Consider the following 16,238-nt stretch of genomic DNA (forward strand, 5'->3'; position numbering starts at 1 on the left):
TATGGGGTTTATCTGAAAAATGGATTCTTCTGGAATAGTGTATACACCGAAAATACATGTAGGTGACACGTAAGCGGTCAGTAAGTGCTCACAGTTACTTTTGTGTACAAAATGATGAACCTTATAGTGATAAATGAACACCCAGGTAGGACTTGGGAAAGTTCGGTAGATGAACTGTGAGGACCGCGCTCTGACTGGTTCTCTGGGTCAGAGTCTGTTTGTCATATACATGCTTCTAATTTTCCTGCAATATTTAGAAATTTAACCCATTTCACCATGAGGTTTTTTTTTTTTACCTATTTTTGAAATTTTTATATGTGTATGTTAGTGCATGTATACTATGGTGAACATTTGGAGATCAGAGGCTGGATTATGGGAATGAGTTTCCTGCTTCCGCTTCCGGGGGATCGGTTTCAGGTCATCAGGCTTGGCAGCCGGCACTTTCACTTGCAGAGCGATCTTCCTGGACCCTCATTTGATTTATTTACTTACTTAATTAATTCAACTTCCTTGCTAGGGATAAATCCAGGATGGATTGTTAGGCAAGTACACCAGCGCCGATGCCCTTCCCAGGGGTACCGTTCCCGGTAAGAGAAGGAATGAGTGAAGAACATTCCGTGCTACACGCTTTCTGACAAGTAAACAACATAGAGGTCTTAATGCATGAGTTTCTTCCATTCACGTTTTTACTTATACGTCACCTATCAGTACTTAATTCTGATCAGAGTGGCAATATACAGCTTAGCCATTAAATTTAAGGGACACATAAAAAGTGACATTTTATATTTCCATTCTGTTATGAAAATTTTTATACCATTCACAGTCTTGTTAATGTGTTTTTCGGAAAACCTTTGTTAAATGAGCTATGGTAATAGCACATATGTGAGTACATTTCCTTCTATTTACATATAAATATACGCATGCCTCTTAGCAACAAATTATTACCAATTACTTTAAGATTGCTTTTATTCCCCTGTAGCCAAGGACTTTGAGGTTGCTAGATAAGCGCTCTACCACTGAAGTAAATCCCTAAACCTATTTTAAAGTTTCTTAAGTGAACACTGTTGTCTCTTTGGTGCAATTTCGGAAAGCATAAACTTAAGTCATTCTTTTGCTTCTTTTGACCCACTTTCACAGAAAGAGTTAAAAGCCAGTACTAACAAAGACAATACATAGTTATATTAGAGATGGCAGTTCCTAAATAAGGCTGGAAAGCATGCTAGAATTCATATTTATTCTCTCTGACCTTCGTTCTCACTGGAATATTTTAGACACTGCAAAAAATCAACACATATACATATATGTCCATATGCTGTGTCTGTGCATTGTCTAGCAAAGGTTGTTCAGGGAGCTCTGGAAAAAAAATGTCTTTACCAAGTGTACCTCAGAGCAGTTTCATAAATGAAGATCTTTGTTTTTTTCTGCTAAAAGGCTACAAGTGTTAAGTAGGTTGAAATTTTGTCATTGAAAGAAACTGAAAACCTGTCATAAATCGGCACTGTATACTTGTTATTCTTCTCTTTCTAATGGAACTGAACATAGTGACACACACACACACACACACACACACACACACACACACACAAACACACGTGTGTGTAGGGGAAAGGGTTGTGATGGCGAAAGTGATATTAGTATTTCTCCAAAGAAAACTACTTGCTTTCCAACTCACAGATGCTAATAAGCACAGAGAGGAGCACAGTCCAGAGTCCCAGCAGAGAGCGACCTCCCTGGATGGTGAAGCCAGTCCACTGCTCTGCTCTAAAGGCTGTCCTAGCACACAGCAAAAACAGGACTTCCAGTTGTATTTTCAATCTTTCTGATTAAAACATATCGCAAGTCATCAGTTGAATATTCGAATAAAAGCACCTGAAACGAGGTTTGTAAGTAGACAGTAACACAATGTTACCCTTTCCCTTGTTCCCATGCTCAGAGAAGTGCCCTCCACCTACCCCAAATGACAAGCGGCTGGCTAGGTTTAATCGAACAGATGCTACCATGGATGAACAGTGTACAGAGATCAACTCAGAATTACCTTCTTGTAGTGACCATCAAACCATACTCCATACCAACTCCCGAACCTGCCGATCTTGGAGAAGAAACTCAGGAGGAATCGAGTAACTTTGGAAGCTGCGATCGTATTAACTCAATTCATAACAACTAAGTTCATAAAAGAATGGACTCTTAAGATATATTTTGTCATGGGTCAAATGCTCTAAACAGTTACACATCAAGAAAAGAAAAAAAAAATGAGAGTTTTGGTTTGTTTATTTTGCCCAGAGTACGCATGCTCATACATTGAATTTAAAAAAGGAGACACAAGGACATGCTTACTTGTCCTGCAGTCAGGTCAGAACCGTCTTTCCTTTTCACCAATCCATTGGATCTGTGGATCAGTCAGGGTGACAGACTTCGGAACCTGACAGCATGTTACTCGACTGAGATCAATACGTGTCGGTAGAGACTTTAACTCAGAAACTCTATGACAACTCACTGTATTTGGAAACTTACAGAAGCATGATCAGAATGACTCAAGCGTAACACTACACGAATATAGAGAGGAATAAAAGACTGCAGGTATTTTCCCAGGATAATAACAGTAAATTTTATGATCTTATTCCTTTTAAGACATTTAAAAATATTGCATAGAATGAATGAGATGGCCTGTAGTGAAATTTTGACAACTCCCTTCTGAATGAAGGAGAGAGAAAAAAAGCTCTAAGATGAAAAATGTGGACCCTGTGTGGGCTGTTCACGTCTGACACATTTCTTCTATCTCAATTTTGGCAGTCTCAAGCAGCGGAATTAGGAAACCTTGGCACTTAAGTATACACACAAAGAATAGGCAGGTTCATTAGCACATTAGCACGTTGGAGGGACAAGATCTTCTATCTTTGGTTGTGAGCCTCGCCTTTAAGGGCTGAGCCATCTCTCCAGCCCTAAAGTACAAGATCTTGATATTAGCAGTGTTATCCTTTCTCCTTCTAGTCATATGCCCAGAGAGGTGCCCTCTTTCCCCCCAAATGACAAGTGTCTGGCTAGGTTTAACAGAACAGATGCTACCACTGAAGAATGACAGTGAAAGCTGCCAGGATTTCATTATTTTACGTGCAATCATCCATGAGGTTTCCTTTGTTCAAAGGCGGGTGTTGTTTGTGTGTTTCTGAATGGTTATCCAATTTTATTACTGTAATTGAAAACGTGATTAAATGTATCACTGGATTTTATTATGTTTACAATCATTTTTATGAACTTTTTTTCTGTTTCTTTATCCCTCTGTTCCCTACCATGTTAGGAACCAAACCCATAACTTTCTACATTCCAGGCAGACACCCTACAACTGACGTATACTCTTGGCCCCTGGTTCTTTTTCTATATGAAAAACTAACACTACATTTCAAAGTACTTGTTATTAAGATTAAGAGAGTTCAAGAATGTGTGTGATACTACAGCAAAAGAAGACACAAAGAGGCCTCCCTTCATTCAATAAAAGCAAGAGTTAATGTTTTAAAAATACAGTGATTGACAGCTTAGTAGTTGAAAGGGCTTGCTGTAGTTAAAGGGGTCTCTGTTCAGTTCCTAAGACCAACATCACCAAATTCAGCACTGTCTCCTGGCTCCACAGCATCTGAAGTTCTTTCCTGGTATCCTGTGGGCTCCAGCACGCCACATAAAATCACACACACACACACACACACACACACACACACACACACACACACACAAACTTAAAAAGATTGGAAAATCTACACATAAAAGAAATAACTAACTAGCACACACCATATGGTATTCATTAAAATAGATTATATTGGAATGAGGGTAGGTGAAAATCTAGAGAAGACAATGCGGAATTGATAGGTTAAAATCTCAATATTAACAAGAAAGATGGTTTTACCTTCTGTTTGCAGTTTAAAACACATACACAGAAAAAAAATCAATAAAATATAATCAACTTCAAATACCTTGTTCTATAATTAGACAAACAATTCATCCAATCAAACGCACGCTTTGTCAAGGGCTGCATAGAATTTCTGTTGGTTTTCTTTAAAAGAATCTTTAAAAGTTTTCATTAATAATAGTGAATAGAAATGGTAATGTAAAAGAGAAAATGCATTATATTATAGTCTTATTCTTCTATTTCAAACAACAAGCGAGCTACACCTACTGCTTCTAGTGGGAATTAAAATGATTATTCCTATTCAAAAATGATTTTTTAAAGGTTATACACACCACACACACTCACGCACGCACGCACGCACGCACGCACGCACGCACGCACGCACGCACGCACACTGTAGCTGTCTTCAGAAAAACCAGAAGAGGGCATCAGATCCCATTACAGATGGTTTTCCGCCACCATGTGGTTGCTGGGAATTGAACTCAAGACCTCTGGAAGAGCAGTCAGTGCTCTTAACCACTGAGCCATCTCTCTAGCCCTCAAAACATGATTTTAGGAATCATATTTGAGGAAAAGACCAAAAAAGAAATGAAATTATCTCCCTGGACACATTTGTAAAATGCGTAGTTATAAACTTTGTTTTCATTGTTAATCTTGTTCTTTTTAAGTATCAATTAGAAGAGTGCAGACTTTGCAGCTTCATGGTACGAGCTGGCATACGGTGTCTGACATTCTAAATTCAAACCCTAACACACGAATGAATTACCTAATAGTTTAAAAGGGGACGAGGCTGTATGGTTCATTTGAAAACACCAGTCTTGCATGCAGGAGACCCGGGTTTCCTTCCCGGCCTCCTCCTTCCTTACCGCCTCATAGCACAGATTAGAGGCATGGCCAGACTCTTCCTGGAGTCTGGCATGGCTCGTGGGGGAACAGGAACATTGCTTTATGTAGTACGTTCACAGTAAAAATTTGGACATGATATACAGAATTTTGGTCTTATAGAACAGCCAATTTTAAAAAAAAGCAGAATTTACGTCTAGACAGAGAGAGCTTTAATAGCGTAATATAAATATTTTAATTGAGAAGCCCGCTCTGCTCTTTGGAGCTCAGTGTATCTCAGTGATTAATTTCCTCAACTTAGTTCTAGCTAATTTGACTTGGACTTTTCTCACAGCCAAGCAAAAGCAATGTGACTCACAGTTTGTGTGCAAACATGCGCGTATGTGTCTGGGAAGGCAGCCTATTGTTCTCCCTTTAATTAGGATGCAGGTTGAAAGGGAAGACATTATTTCAGTTCTTCCTTTTGACCACAGAAAAGTCTACTAGCACACTATAAATATAAGTATTCAGTTATATATCTATATCTATATATATATGCTCAACTAATGTAACACATTAAACTGTTTTTTAATGAAAATACTTGAGGAAGCACTAGACTCAAACCCTTTAAAGTCATTAATTACTGCTTGTGGTCATTTAAATGAAAAAAATCTCTGCCATAGTTTTACGTGTTTATTCACTTGGTCCCTGGCTGATGGTGCTGTTGGGGGACTTTATGGAACCTTTAGGAGATGGTGGCTGGCTGACCTAAGTACACATCACCTGGTTATGGGCTCTGGGGTTCCTAGTCCATCCCAAGTCCTGGTCTCTCTCTTTCTGCTTCTATCTCTGGACAACACATAACCAGTCTACGTCCTGCTCCTGTCACCTTGCTCTTCCTAACTGCTGTCTTGCTTCCTGAACAAGATGAAGTCCAACTGAAATTCAGAGAATGTGAAGTTTCTAAACCCTTGAGAAGTACATTGATTTCTAGAGATTTGGTACATTAAAACTAAAAACATGTGGAGCAGTGTTTTGTCGGGACAATGCATTACAGGTACATTAGGCATCAGCAAATCCCTTACCAAATCCTACCACACCACAGGCAGCTTATAGTAGGTACAAATTGACCTATTATTGGATCCTGTCTGGAGAGCCACAATATCTTCAGGAAGCGCAGTAGTATTTCTACATGTTGCTTTTTGAGTTTAAGCTATTTGGACTTGGAAAACTATGCTCAAGTTCTACATGTCATGGGAAAGTATAGTTTCAATGTAGAAATTCTTTTATTTCTGCATTTGTTTTAATATACAACTCTTTAAATGTCTTCAGGTGAATGACAAAATCTATTTTTACAAAGGCTGACCATAAATTAAACTTGTAATTAAAAGGTATTCAGCTTTGTGGTTGGATCAATTAAATAAACAATAATAGATACTATTTTTTTTAAAAAGTTATCCAGTGTTACAATGTGTATAAATCATTTTCTTATTATTTTTTAACATATGCTAATATAATTAAAGAGTCTCAATGTGCTAAATGCTGTTGATTCATCCTCAGGCATGTTCACGTAAAATATATATTATGAAAATTAAACACAAAAGGCCATTACCCATATGGCCTTTATCTTACCCATATATTTTGTAAGATTGTTTTATCAAGTACCCATGACTAATGACTTCTAAATATAAATATATTCACAAGTAGAGATCTGTACAGAATAGCATGGGGTTTTATCCATAGGTGTAAAGTACAAAGGCAATATTGTATACTAATCTTTTGAATGATGTCACTATACATTTTGGAGGAAGAAAATGAAGACCAAATCAATGATCTTTTCACTCTGATCCACTTGCACAGTTAATGGTATAAGGCAGCACACTGTATGTAAAAACAATATGAAGATGGAGATTGATACTGAAATTGGAGGGGCTAAGAAGTTAGGACACAAAACAAGCAATCTGAATTGACCAAAGAAATAAAACCCATTGACCTTTCTTTCATAAAACATGATTTTAAAGTTAAATCATTTTTAGAAATGCTATGGTTTGCACATAAAGTTTGCTCCATAATCTCATATGTTTAAGTCCGGTCCATCATACGGTTCTATTTTGTAAGGTTCTATACACTGAAGGACATGGCATCTAGCTGTGGAGTGCAAATCACTGTCCTTGTGGGCAAAAGCTTTGTCTTGGCCCCTTCATCCCTACTCTTCCTGAGTAACATGAGGTGAACAGCCTCATCTTTATACTCTTCCTGCTATGATGTTTTGTGGCTTTTCAGACACCAAATAATGGAGCCCCTGGACATGGATGGAAAACTCTTAAATACAAAAATATATCATTCCTCCCTCGAAACAGTTTCTCTCAAGCATCTGTCATAGCAAATAAATGACTAATGCACGTACCTTTGTCTTGTTATACTGACAGGATTACACACACACACAGATCATTTTCAGAAACTTATTATGTCACTGCTTTCTTTCTACAGGTTTGCATGACCGTATCATCACTCTTATAGCATAAAGACAACTTTTAACTCCCTAGTTATGACCAGGAAATACGTAGAAGAATGAAGTATACGTCAATGGTGATAAAAATGAGGTTGTGAATGCTTCAGAGAAGAACAGAAGTTATCAGGCCCTCTATAGGACTTCACCTACTGCACATCCCCATTGCCAAAACTGTCTGTAGCTTCAGTATGTAGTGAGAATTCTGATCCATCTAGAAGGTAAAATATGAGCTGGACACAGAACATCATGATTCAGGATCATGAGGTCGTCATCCATGATGGTGTTCAAATCGCAGTGGTGCAGCTGTTTGGGGATCTTTTTCTTGGCTTCCCTTAGGTCATTTCAATAAAGCCATTGGCTCGCCAAACTAGACTTGGGTAGGATTTTTAGCTTTGTCTGTCATGGATGTCCTGCTTAAATATCTGGTCACATTACCAATGTCTATGCTTTGTATCAAGGCCCATGGTCTTGTAGTTTACGGCCTATAATTGCATCTAAAACAGTGACGGTTCTATAGACCGGCATCATAAATCTTTCTGGATACAGCAATTTATAAAAGTACTATAAAATTAAGGAAAAAATTAAGTCTAATTAAGTATCGTTCCTTTCCAGAAAAGTTGCAGGAGAATTTACTTTGGCAGGTTAACGTGGGGAAGGAGCGTTTACTCTGACTTACAGCTTTAGAAGGTACAGACTATCTGTGTGGACAAGTACAATGTGTCCACACTTAGGAAGCAAAAAAGTGCAGAACAACTAGAGCCTGATGCTCTTTTTTTTTTTTTTTTTGGTTCTTTTTTTTCGGAGCTGGGGACCGAACCCAGGACCTTGCGCTTCCTAGGTAAGCGCTCTACCACTGAGCTAAATCCCCAGCCCCTCTGATGCTCTTTTAAAAGAACCCACTTCCTCTAGCTCTAAAGGTTCTACAATGTCCCAAAACTTGGCAGGCTCTTTGCCACGACAACTTGAAGAGTTTACATCTCAGTCTCAGACATCTAATGCTTTGGCATAACTTTTTTCATCACGGGTTAAATTCTCCAGAGAGCAATTGATTTTTTTCTCATTTGTGGTGGGGGAACTTTTCTTATGGTATCGTTATCTAAAAGCCACTGTGCTTTCTCTCCAGAAACTGGGCAAAATGATGGTAGTTACAAAAATGCCCCCCCCCAAACACAAAGCCATTAGAGTAATCATTAAGCATTTTAGTGAGCTTTTCTTGTTTTCTCAAGTTCAAATGTCACTCTGTTATAGTGGATATTGAATGTTACCTTGACAGTGTCAATAACCACCTATGAGATAAACCTCTGAGTACATCTCTGAGGGGTGTCTGTATTGAGTTAACTGAGGAGAGAAGACCCATATTCAATGTAGGTAGCCCAATTCTCTCGGCAAGAATCCCAACCTGAATAAAAAGGGAGTGATTGATATAAGTGCAATCATTCATCTCTCCCTGGGTAGGCTTCCTGACTGTGTGTGTGGGAGCAGGGCATTACTGGAAAAGGCTGCTTCATGCTCCTGCCCACTGTGCTTTCCTGGGATTTGGGTTAGTAAAATTCATTTCAGAAAATGTATGTTACATGTTTTGTTCATTGTGGTCAAAGGTGGACTAAATAAAGTCAAAATAATGAACAGGGAAAAAGCTTAACTTAAATCATACTTATCCATCTAATTTGCTTGCAGAATATACTACAAGTCTGCCTTTCCACATTAACAGATGGGGTAAGAGGTTATAATTCCCCAAAGCTACAAAGGAAATTCAGGAGGGAGATTAAAACCAAACAGATAATAAGAATGATAGTTTAATTATTAACATTAATAACACCCTGGCTCCCGATATAGAACTGTAATGCAAAAGAAAAAAATTAACCTAGTACTTAAGTGAGAATTTATTTACATAACAGTAAATTGAATACAAAAAGAATTCATGTTGCTGGGACTTTCCCCTGAGCAGAGTCAGTTTTGAATGGACAATGTAGATAGACTTTTCTTCTTTAATCAATTTTATTTCTATAAAAGTTGAAAGTATCAAATCGAGGAACACTACAGAGTAGGTATTTGTTAAATGTTTAACTGTACACTAAGATCTGTGTTAAAGATGTTAAAAACTCACCTTTCTCTACTCAGGCAATCTATGGTATAAAATCAATCAAATAGTTTTTAACGTGGCTTCTCCACTGCCAATGGGAAACCATATTGCAGTACAAATCTTGTTTGAGTGTTCCCTGTCTTTTCCTCAGCCCTGTGATAATTTCAGAAGAAATATGTTTCCAAAATTAATAGGAAGAATTTAAATTTAGAACACTCTTGGGTGGGGTAATTAAATTCCTTACTTGTCCAAAGTTGAACAGTTGATGTTTAGAAATGAAACTTGTTATGCACAAGGAAGGCTAGGTATCCAACCATCTTAGACATCAAAGCTCTAACCAAAGTTTTATTCCAAAATACTTAAAAAAATTATTTAGAGATCAACTTTCACAATGTTGCTAAGGACACTGCTGATCTCCTTGACTCAAGGAACACTTCTGACTCAGAATCTTGGGTATCTATGTCAGACTCAGTTGACCCTTCTGATACAACTTCTTCAGTCTCTCAGACTGCAGGCAGGTAACCCTGTTCCCCATTCTAATTCTCATATATTATAAATTTGCCTTGTTGAAAATCTGAAAAGGCACAAACTCTCAAAAAACTGAAAGAGGAAAAGGCTCATTTAACTTGACTTGAATTGGTCCTGTAAGATCAGGCGCTTCTACGAAATTATTTGCAGAAGTGCATCGGGTTTCTGTAGTTGAGAAATAAGTGCATAGCCTGTCTGAGAAAAGAGACAGCTTTAAGTGCGGAAATTGAGAAATCTATAGGGAACTTAGAATTACCACCAAACCATATGATCTAATGACAACTGTCCCCACTCTCCCACATGATAAAAGATAAGCATAAATATATAAATATGACTTATTAATAAATAGCATCAAATTATATATTTTGTTTTCTACATAGTTACATTGTAACCTGTTTGGAAGAGCAGAATTAATAATAATAATAACAATAATACTAATAATAGTAATGATAACAATTAATAAAAGATCTTTGATAAAGAGTAGCAGTTCTGCTGGTTCTCTCCAGGAAGCAGGCTTACTTCTACCAAACAAGGGGAATCCTTGGTGAATAGCTGAAAATTATTAATTTGCAGATGGCAATTTATAAGCTAGAAAAGTGACTTGGTTCATGTATATATATATTTCATTTTGAAATTTGCATAACATATCCAGTTAAATGGAGATGATTTCAAACGATTTGCTCAAGGTCATGTCTGAACCAAAAGTAATGAGACACGGGAATTCTAACTAGCACTTTGTCTATGGCCGTTCTTGATGTGTTCTTTATAAACCTTTTGGGCACAAAACTTATTTTATTTCATTTTTAAAAAGAAAATAGCTATTATTTTTCTATTTGATGTACGGAGAGATCCTTTGAATCGTTTCTCCCAATTTCTCATCTGTAGGCTGAGATAAAACTATTCATGTAAAATGAATTTATTGCATAGGAATTTCCTGAGCTGCTTTAGCGTGAAAGGCGGTTGAGAGAGAAGGTGCTATTCATATGGAAGCCACAGCAGTGAGTATCTTCAGAATGACTTATAGTTAATATCTATGCGCAGAATGGTCATTAGTTCACAAGCAAACAGGACAGAAGACTGAAGGAGCCTTTTAACAGTATACCTCATTTAGGTTCCACGATTTAAAAATGAACAAGTGCCTCTTCTAACACTGCTACCCTATTCTTTAAACAAGTCAATCATTGCCAAGTACATTTGAGCTCCTCTTCATGGAGAATATCTCCACAGGCAAGTGAACAATCAGCTTGTCTTTTCTTCCCAGGAGCCTCGCGAACAGGAAGCTTTTATTTGTTTCAAATTGGAAGAAATAGATGACTAGAAATGAATTATGGCTCCACTGATCAGCAGTATTTTCAAAAATGTATTCATGGGAAAACACTAGGCTCATTAGTTAAGGAGAGACAGGTGTTCTCTTCTTAGATTAATTGGCTTAAAAACCAACCAATTTGGTCTTTTCAGAAAGTATTACAAGCAAAATTTCCCTCTGTCTTTTGAATACATTAGTAAAGGACACCACAAAGGTAAACTCCTAAGGAGGAGGGACTATGAAGGACAATGAACTGTAATAACTCATCTACTCTGCCCTCCCCTTGTGAGGGCATTGTGACCTCCCGGCTAATATCTGAGGAGCGATGATTTTTTTTTAACTCCCTGACTGGTAAACAGATTTGCAATTGGAAGAAAGAACAAAATACATCTGAGCACTGTCAACTAAATTCTGTGGGATGCTTAAGACTCTCTCAGTAACAATAACCACCTGGCTCCCTCAAGGGTAACACATAATTACCAGGCATGGCCATGTCTGTGCATCTTTGGTCCCAACCTTAAGGAGATGGCCCATCAAATTCTTTGCATAAAAAGTATTTTTTCCATAATTTATTGTACTGAACACTAAGTCACTTTGACTTCTACAGACCTTTTAGAGATTTGAAATTTAATTTTTACTTAACCTTACTATTCCTATGTTTGGAAGTGCATGTAGACTTCATTCACTGTAAAGAGTTAAGCTAAGATTATGACATGTCATTGATGGGTCAGAATGTAGGATAAGGTTCTATTTCTTATGGTAGTTTTGACAAATCTTACTGCAAAAAGCAACAGCGCAGTAAGAAAGTCAACTACAAGGTTTAAATTATTCTTTTGGAAGTGTCGAGTATCCATCTGGCAATCCCATAGAGAATAGAGATGAGGATACAAGAAAAATTTGCTACACCGGAGGCAATTAGCAGTCATTATGCAGAATTGGACAGGTAGTATAGATGGCTACACACCGAATTTCCAGTCTCCAAATGCTTAAAGGGAAGGCCCACTCAGCGACACCTTCAACAAACGTTCTCAACAAGTCATGCTCTGGAAGATGGGTTTGCAGAATCAAACCTGTGCTAAGGGGATAATTATAGCCAAGTGCTCCCTGATTTAATCGATTGATGTTTTAAAACTAAAGCAGGAAAGTGAATTGGAGAGTGAGTTTTCCATGTGATATAATCTACCTTGATCCTTAGTACTTCCTTCTCATGTATTTGATAATTACCTGATTATCTGGTAACTCAAGAGAATAAATTCTAGTTCTGTTTTATGTATCCCATTATCAGCATGGTTCTTTTCATTTTCAATTTTAGCTTATTTTAAGTAAGAACACAAATGTATTGATTTAGCGTAAGAAAAGGGGTCTCTTCTTTTCCTAACTGGGCTACCTTGTCTGATCTCAGTGGGAGAGGATATGCCTAGTCCTGAAGAAATGTGATGTCCTAGGTGCAGTGATACACAGGGGATTGGGTGGGGGTGCTGTGCAAGGAGAAATCGGGAGGAGGGGAGCTGCAATCAGGATGAAAATTGAAAAAAATAAGTAAATTGATGAAAAAAAGATCTGTAATAACACAAGTAAATACACAGACAACAACAATAGGAGCTATATAGCATCCAAAGGTAAATCCAGGACTTTGCTTTTTATTGATGGTATCACTTAAATCAGGGAGAATTCATTTTCAGCAATGTTGCAGTAAAAGTAATCGAATTTTTTGAAACTAAGCATTTAAACATCAACTATATGAAACACTGGACTACCAAGAAAAGTTAAACTTAACTTGGTTGTTTAAAAAGTAGGGTATAAAAGTTAGAGCAACATCTCTATGAAAGGAATTAAAAGCCATAAATGATTAAAAGCGCTCACTTAGGTAGAAAGCTCACCTCTTTAGCATGACTCATATGTAAGGGATTCAAATAGGAAGACTTTTATTCTATTTTTAATAACAGGTGCTGAGAAAAGGGCATGGCTCACTTATGTCTTGTACTTTGTATTTTACATTCTGGTTCTATTATGTAACATTTTGTCAGTGACTTCTAGAACCTTCAGTACTAGAGTTACATAATGTTTGATCTACCATATGAACGTATTTTGGGGAAAGTAAAATATAATTAAAAATTAATTACATTTTGCTAGAAATGAAGAAATTCCATTCCTTTGAGAAATTTTTGAAAGTTGACCATTAGACATTTTTCTTATGAGGTGCTGATTAAATAAAGTTTACGTGTGCTAATTAAAAGAAAGTTTTGTGTGCTTTTAGGCATACTTAGAACATTTCAAACAAGAGTTAGTGCCTTCAAATTTCTGTAGGAAGGGAAGCTTAAATAAACATAATTCTCATATGCAATTGTAATATGCTTTATGAAATATTCACAAGTTATAATGAAACCTGAGACCTGTGTTTAGGCAGGGCTACTCTCCTCTGCATAGATGCTGACAAACTGGTCTCCTTTGAAGCATTTCTCCCGGCAAGTTTCCCATAGGATATTTCTTTATTATGACTTTCATGCGTTCATCAAGACCAATTTACACATGTGCAAGTGCAGTTGTACCACTTTGTGGAAGAGTGGAACCACATAAGTCAATGCATAAATAATTATCATCCTACTAGTAAGTGTCATTTAAATCATACTGTTCACTTATCAAACAGTCAAATGAGGAACCAGTGTGAAGATGTTCTGACGAGGACTGCTTTAACCCACATATGTGAGAGACAAATCATCATTTCTAAAATAAGTTCTATGTTGGCTTGATTAAAATATTTCCTACTGTATATTATTTTAAGCTTCATTTAATTAAAAATGGGGGTACATAAATGAGTGTGAGAGTGTGGGAATGTGGTTGTAAGTGGCCCAGAGGCCAGAAGAAGACATTAGATCCTCTTGGGCTGGTGTCACAGGTAGTTGTAAGCAGCATAGAGTAGGTTCTCAAAACTGTAGTAGGATCCTCTAGAGCACTGATTCTCAACCTTCCTAATGTCGCATCCCCTTAATATAGTTCCTCATGTTGTGGTGACCCCTAACTATAAAACTATTCTTGTTACTCCTTTATAACCATAATTTTTCAATGATAATGAGTTGTAATGTAAGTATCTGTCTTTTTTGTTGGTCTTAGGCAATCCTTGTGAAAGGGTCTTTCAACTCCAAATCCACTATGGATTAGAACCACTATGGGATTAGAACCACTGTTCTGGATAAGCAGTACCTGGTATTAAGTAAGCTCTGACTCATTTCTCCAAATTTTATTTTATTTTTAAACTAAATTACTTTTAGATGTGAAGTCCTATCCATTATAGTGTTATCTGTTGCATTAGAAAATAACCAGTGGGAAACTAAATTCCTGAACCCAAGTTTTCTCAATACTTGGGATAACCAATTGACCTGTTTAGCTATTATTCATATTTTTTTCAAGATATATCATGGGAGTTAAGCCAAAAGTTTGGTGTAATGTTCAATTGCTATTACATTGTCTGAGTGTTGCTATACAGTGATATGGTGGCTTGTGCAGGTTTCATAATAATCGATCATTTTTTCTTTGGTCTCCAATGTGAAGAAGTCAATAAGATCTGTTTTATGGTAGCGCTAGTAAAAAATTTTAATGTAGATATTTGTCAGGGTACTTGGATAGAAAAATTATGGTAAATGGGAAGACATAAGTTCATGGATTATTGGAAGTTCAATTTGTAGCTCTTTTGAGCCCTCTTCTCTTAGACCAATCCCTAAGTACTCTTTGGAAACTGAGTCTGTCTGTCTGTCTGTCTATCTATCTATCTATCTATCTATCTATCTATCTATCTATCTATCATCTATCTATCTATCTATCTGAATCTCTCTCTCTCTCTCTATATATATATATATATATATATCATCTATCTATCTCTATATCATCTACCTACCTATCTATCTTTGTATCATCTATTTGTAGGCAGGGTCTCATGCAATTTAGCTGTCATTAAGGTTGACCTTGAATTGTAATGGTTTCAATGAGAATGGTTCACCGAGGCTCATCGTTTTGAACATCTAGTTCCTTGGTGTAATGTTTTGAGTAGGATTAGGAAGTGAGCTTTCTTGGACTCTCTCTCTCTCTCTCTCTCTCTCTCTCTCTCTCTCTCTCTCTCTCTCTCTCCCTGTTTTCAGTTCCCTATCATAATGAATGTCTAGTGATAATTGTGTTATTCGAGCCACCATGCTCTCATTATGATGACAGGTGATGAACCTTCAGACACTGTAAGCCAAGGCCTAGTTAAATGTTTTCTTTCATAAGAGTTGCCTTAGCCATTATATCTCTTCACAGCAAAATAACAGTGACTAAGACCAACTCCTTTTGGCTCTGTTTCCAGAGTGCTCACACAAGAGTAAGCCATTTTTTTTCCAGGATATCTGATGACATTTAGATAGCATTAGGCAATCATCTGATTTAATTCATTTTTATAATAACTTCAATTGAGATATTTGTCACTCACTAATGTGTTATTCAAAAATTTAACCACTTGGAGGATATAAGAGGAACTGTTCTATTTTTTTCTCCTTGCTTCTAATAGCCTCCCAAGGCCAAATTAGTAGACAAAATTAAGAAATATGGAGCAACTTATTTTAATTAATACATTTTGTTACAGATGTTTATTTTTTATGCACAGGTGAATGCCATTGGCTATATTCTGTTTTTAATTGTAATACTGAAGAATCTTTTCAGCAATTAGTATAAGATTTCAGGGGATTTTATTGTGATTGTGAAGGGAGACATTTTGAATATAAAATTGTTTTTTGTTCAAGAAATTAATGATTATTTCTCAGATGCTTAGTTTACTTTGTCTACAGTCATATTGAAAAGATACTATAGTTATTTTTCAGATGAATTTCATTCTGTTTTCTAGAAAGCTAAGAGGCTCGAAACCCAGATTGAGCTCTTAACTATACACTATATTTTAACAAACGTGTATGCACTGGCTATGTTTATATCAATGACACAAGCTGTAATCATACAGAGGAGGGAGCTTCAGTGGAGAAATTGTCTGAATAAGATCTAGGGAAGCCTGTAGGGGATTAATTAGTGATTTATCTGGAAGGCTCAGCCCATTGTGGATGGTGCCACC

The 16,238-nt window shown here is 36.9% G+C and overlaps 1 protein-coding gene and 1 long non-coding RNA gene across 27 annotated transcripts in view; one reads left to right on the forward strand and one right to left on the reverse strand.

The window, feature by feature from the left end:
- Window positions 1-16,238, reverse strand: part of Adgrl3 (adhesion G protein-coupled receptor L3) — a 767,242-nt gene that overhangs the window by 262,062 nt on the left and 488,942 nt on the right. The gene's annotated exons all lie outside the window — the stretch shown is intronic.
- On the forward strand, window positions 230-7,592 carry LOC134481835 (uncharacterized). The gene is made up of 2 exons (XR_010057686.1): window positions 230-587; window positions 7,211-7,592. It is a non-coding gene; the product is annotated as an uncharacterized LOC134481835 (long non-coding RNA).

The sequence above is a fragment of the Rattus norvegicus genome, chromosome 14 (assembly GCF_036323735.1).
Source record: "Rattus norvegicus strain BN/NHsdMcwi chromosome 14, GRCr8, whole genome shotgun sequence".
Lineage (NCBI taxonomy): Eukaryota > Metazoa > Chordata > Mammalia > Rodentia > Muridae > Rattus > Rattus norvegicus.